Here is a 6,008-nt window from a genome sequence, read left to right on the forward strand (position 1 = left end):
TATTTTCTCAGCCAGTGATGAGGTCAGAGACTAATTCAGCTAAGAGTGTTGTATATACATACTGTGTGCCACATATCACACAACTTACGACATGAATACCTACCTACTGTCCGCTAACTAAACTGTAATTTTCACTGACAGGGGATTGGATAATACTTGAATGTTGATCGCTTTTGATTCTGATTTTTTAAATAATATTTAAAATTAGTAAATGAATTAAATTGTTTGCTCAAGTGTTTCATAACAGTACCATAAGCATGGTGTGATGCAGTTAATAAACTAAAGTTTTCTGTTCAAGCCACTGTTGGCTCGGACGTTAGGATTTTGTTTTCGCTGGTGTCCAAATCAATTCTGGTTTAACTTTCAGATTTAAGTTTGTCATGAAGGCTACTGCATGTTTTCAAGCGGAGACAGTTTTTATCTAAAGGTAGGTTTAAAATGTTGCAATAATAGTTCTGGACATTTTATTGGTAAAAGATTTTTTTTTAATCTAGTTAAAAACTCACTAAAAGGGCGATCGTGGCTCAAGAGTTGGCAGTTCGTCTTGTAATCGGAAGGTTGCTGGTTCGAGCCCCGGCTTGGACAGTCTCGGTCGTTGTGTCCTTGGGCAAGACACTTCACCTACCGCCTACTGGTGATGGCCAGAGGGGCCGATGGCGCGATATGGCAGCCTCGCTTCTGTCAGTCTGCCCCAGGACAGCTGTGGCTACAACTGTAGCTGCCTCCGCCAGTGTGTGAATGAATAGTGGAATTGTAAAGTGCTCTGAGGGTCTCGAAAAGCGCTATATAAATGCAATCCATTATTATTATTAAAAGAACAGCTTTTGATTTTATAGTTTTGCCTTTCTTCTTGTAAATAACACCTACTGCTTTCCCTGTTTCCCCCCATAATAACAATTAGATGACAAATATTTAAAAGTTTGCTTAGTGTCAGAACTTTGCATAGATGCTTTCGCCTGCAGTGACCTGGATCATTTAGTTTTTTATTATCGCTCAATTAAACAGTTTTATGCAGCATCAGCATCACCACCTGTTGGGGTTTTTTAAAGATAATTCATTTTAGTTCATCTTCAGATGATATTAAATCAGAAAGAATGGCGTGTCACACCACACATGCTGCAGAAAAAAGAAAATAAGAGAGTGATTGCCCCCAAAATCCCAAATAGAGCTCATTGGTAGGACAGCTACAGCAGTGCTCTCAAAGAGCTGAAAAAGCAGGTGAACCAGATAACACACAAGTCAGCAGTATTTTTGCACTGGTGCATGTGCACAGTTGAGGTCCATGAAAGTTTAAGCTGTGCAGTGACAGACACATCTGGTTGGTGTTGTAGGAAAGACATGGATCAGTTTTTGGTTTTCTTTGCGTACTCTATGATAGAGGTGAATCTGCACAGCTTTCACTCTGAGTTTTGATTGGATGAGCCACAGATGTTGTATTAAGCCATTAGTAAAGTCCTAATGTGTGACAAGCTGAAGGGACAAAAACAGCTTTTTAAATCTTGTTGGGGAAAGTCACCAAACCTTTGATGATCTGTAGCTTTTACATCCTGGTGATCAGTGTAATCAAAGATACTATGCATGGTTTCCTCGCAAAGTGCCCGAGGCTTGACTGTCCAGCCTCTCCCGAGCATTACTGTTACTGAGAATGCACACTTTTTTGTCAGGATCTCACACGTGTGCTTTGAAGCATAACAAGGTAAATGATTTTATGCATTCAGTACTGCAGGACACACAGTCCACTCACATGTCTCTTAGATTTGTTATTTACTTTACAACAATATGATTTTCACAGAGGCAGTTCAATGCTCAGGCAGAGTTAGCAATCATATCCGGTCTTTAAGTGATGACATGATGAATCCCAAACTAACCTGCGTTTAATAAGGCTTTTGTGTTTTTAACATATTTTAATGCTTTGTATCTGGTTCTATTTATTCTCAAAAAACTTAAAGACCGGATTACTTGAGTGCAAAAGTTAAAGTAAACCACACCCATATCTAACTCTTTAAGCCAATCAGAAAACAGCTCACTTAACAGTGGCACACAGTGGTCACACTGGTTGAATGAACTGGACTCTGGGGGGCAAGCACTCTTCAGCACAGTATGAATAACATATATATATATATATATATATATATATATATATATACAACCTAAAGTACTGGCTCTTACCCTCCATCAGTATCAAAAAAACTGGCTGACTGACTCGAATTTAGCCATGTTGTAAAACTGTCTTCCAGAAGGACTTGTATCATGTTTACACACCACATCAAATCAGAGCGACATCTGCCAAACTTTAAACCTCACTTGTTGTAGTTCCCACAATAGGAGATGTCATAAGTGTCATATTTTGTCCCGATGACACACAAAAACACACTTATAAACACACACACACAAGCTGAAAACAATACACTGTCACAGCTGGTAAATAAAACCTCGCTACACCTGATCCACTGCAGTGCTATGTGGCAGCAGGTGTGACATGCTGAAAATCTGGATGGCTCAATAATACACATACTCTTCTCTGTCTGCAGCCACAGATGAAATGCCTTTGAGCAAAGCTCTTAGGAATGATACCTACCTGTTTCTAAATCAAAAAGGTTTGTGTCCTCACCTCAACAACAACAAGAAAACATGATTTAAAAGGAAAACAACTTCCATGGACAAGAACAGCAAGTTCTTATTAATTGTTAATATCACCAGGTTTTGTATCTGACTAGAGAGTTCGGTCTTATAGCACAAAAGTAGCAGTAGACTGTAATTACTGTTCAGCGCAGCCTCAATCTAAGGAGCTGGAATTACAGTGAAAAGCAGTGATATTGAAAAGGCACTCAGATCCTCACCAAATCACTACAACAAGGGAAGCAAACTAATGAACAAACAAAAAAAAACTCCTGTTCAGATGGGTAGAGATAAAAAAGAGTCAGCAAAATATTCAGAAACAGTACAGTCTACTCGTGGGGATGGATGATGAACTACAGTGTTTACAGTGTTTCATCACATGATCAACCATAGGCAATAATGGGAAATGGCAAATGATGATAGTTAAAAGCCCAATGGCTTAATATTTTTATTTGATGTAATTGTACCGTCTGATGCTCAAAAAATGTTTTGTTTTTTTCAACCAACAAACCAACAAAAACACCAGACTGGAAGAGTTTGTGTGCGAGCTTTAAATCATTCATCAGAAAGAGCCTTACATAATGTGGCTCGGATAAGTAGCTGACTTGCAGTTATACTTACTGTGTGTTTTAACTTGAGCTCCAGCTACTGAATAACATCAGAGGGGGGTGTGGCTCCATATTTCAAACTCTTACTTTTCCAAGAGGTTAAAATCAGACACTTAACTGCTGTGACAGTTTAAACCTCTCTTTCTCCATCAGTTTGGAGTCAGTGTGCTTAGAGCAGAGTTGCCTCAGACGGACATTATTTGAAGAATTCTCTGTATGCTAAAGTGTTTCTCATGTCAGTGCCCCTTATCTCAGCTATCAAGCATCTAAAAACACCCAGCTCTACCTGTACTACCATGGTTGATTGTGGCCTCCACTACTTGAGGCCAGTCAATTTTGCCCTTATCACAAATTACTAAAAGTCTTACTGTTAGTAATTTGCTTTCTTATCCTGAATTTGTTCAGCGCTGCCTCTTGCAGCTGTAGCTGCAGCTCCTGCTCTGCACTCCTCACGCCCCGTCCAGAGGAATTCTGCAATACTCACCAGACCCGTTCTTCCAGCTTTCCAGCCGGAATCTTCACCCAACCAATCACCACCTTCCCCATTTCATTAAATTCACCTTTATTCACAACCTGTCTCCCCTGGTTTGTGCCTGCTTTTGGATTTCTTTTTTAATAAAAAGCTCATTTTCCCTGGCTTTTGCGCAGTAGTTTAGTTAGCTGATCATATCAAGAAGCCCCACTGAGAGACTTAAAAGAACAATGCATAGAGTGAGTGCATTGCAGAGAGTGAAATGAGTGGTGAAAGCTAATGAAAACCCTTTTCTAGAAGGGAAACATTGTGAAGTGAGGCTCAACTGCTGAAATTAATACTTCAGTCTAACCACAGATGATTCATTCATTAAATATCATGTTCATACTCAATTCAAAACATATTTTTGTCACATTAGGTCTTATGTGGAACTAGAAGGACATTAATGCTGCTTATCACTGAACCCACCGATTTTATGTGTGAAAAAAATCTGTGTGTGCGTGTGTGTGTGTGGCTTTGTCTTAAAACACTTTTATATTTTTCTAAACCCATTTTTTAAACCTTATTTATATTTTGCATTTTTTTTCTTTGCGTTTTATAAAAAGACATGACGTCTCTGTCTTGCTTCCAGGTATTACAACTTGGTTATTGGAAATGAGAGTGACGTCACGTGACATGGTTCTTAGGAAGATAAAATCACACAGGTACAACTAGCAATACAGCATGAAACACCGTATATTTTTGGATACAGACTGGTCAGTGCAGTTTTACAGTTGTAGTAATGTTTACCTTCATTGTCACAATCTTAGTGTCATGTTCTGCGGTGAGTGGCTGGAATTTCCATAAGGCTCCTGAACTTACCTGGAATCCGCCCCTGGGCAGGGCCAACTCCTCCAGCTCCTGCACACCTGGAGCCTATTGCAGGCAATCAAGCCAGAGGGATTTAAGCCACACGTTGATGTTCATTCACTGCCAGTTTGTCATCAACCCATGTTGGTAACAGGCCTTATGCTTCAAGTTCTTGCTGTGATTGATCTTACTAACAAGACTTTCTTGTGCTGCAGTTGCTGGATTCACTTTGGCTCACTCTCTACCTCTGGACTCAGGATACCAAACAACCATTTTGAAAATCACTCTGTGCCTCACCCCCCTCTCAACACTCTATGTCCCCAACTGCAATGTGACTGTTCCCTGCTCAGCTCCACTCTGCATCTCAGGCCCCGTTCCCTCGCCCTAGCCACGTTTCTCAGGCCACGCCACGTCTTATTGTTTATTTTGTTTTTTTGTCCTTGCTACGTTTCTTGCACTTAAGCCTAATAAATATTTGTTACATCATCTGCTGGCTCTGCTCTGGGTTTCTGCATCCGAGTCCTGTTCAGTACAGACCACTCGGTCCCGTGACACTTAGATCATTAACTTGCGTTGCTGGTGCTTCTCCAACTTTCTAAATAGGAAATCCAAGGGATGTTCTAGAGTCACTGGGAACTTGGAAATTCCAATTTTCTACTTATTCATTGTTTATTGCTCCCCACGAACATTGCCAACCGCTGACCCTGTCACTGGTTCATCGCTGTTCCGATAGATATGTCCACTCCACACTGGGAACACCCCACAAGAGCGACATGGACAAAGATTAATTACATGTCTTTGGACTGTTGGAGGAAGACAGAAAACCGAGAGTGAACCCACACTGACACAGGGAGAACTCCACACAGAAAGGTCTGGCCAGATGGTGGAGTCTTACTCAGGACCTTCTTGCTGTGAACTAACCACCATGCTGCCCTAAATGGTCCACATATATGCTAATTAGGGCTAAGTAACAGACAGATAAAATCCAGAAACTTCACCAAAACTGAAACAGACTTCTTGGATGGGCTGTACCACACATCAAGTAATAGATATTTCACAAATAATTCTAGAAAATCTTCCAAAACGTTCTTTATAACATGGTAAACGTGCTTTTAAATCCTGTAAAACTGAACATTTTAATATAGGACTCGATGTGGACTGGTGCCAGCATCAGTTGGACACTAACTGTAGTTGTTGTCTCCGGAGATTAGCACTTTCACTTCACGCTTTCTACAAAATCCAGGTTCATCAAAGTGTTGCCCAGACGAGTGACAGCCCTTAGTAACATTTCGTGTTGTCCACAAGTGCAAAAAGGAAAGAATATGCTTCTGTATTTTCAGACACAATTTATTTCATACTACAATAAAGAGCACAGACCAAGACCGAGGAAGCATTTCTGCCCAATTTCAGCTCTTCTGTTGTCTTCTGTAGATTTCACAGCAGATTAAACCACAGACAAA

The sequence above is a fragment of the Neolamprologus brichardi genome, chromosome 6 (genome assembly GCF_056152115.1).
Source record: "Neolamprologus brichardi isolate AB-2024 chromosome 6, ASM5615211v1, whole genome shotgun sequence".
In the NCBI taxonomy this organism is placed as follows: domain Eukaryota; kingdom Metazoa; phylum Chordata; class Actinopteri; order Cichliformes; family Cichlidae; genus Neolamprologus; species Neolamprologus brichardi.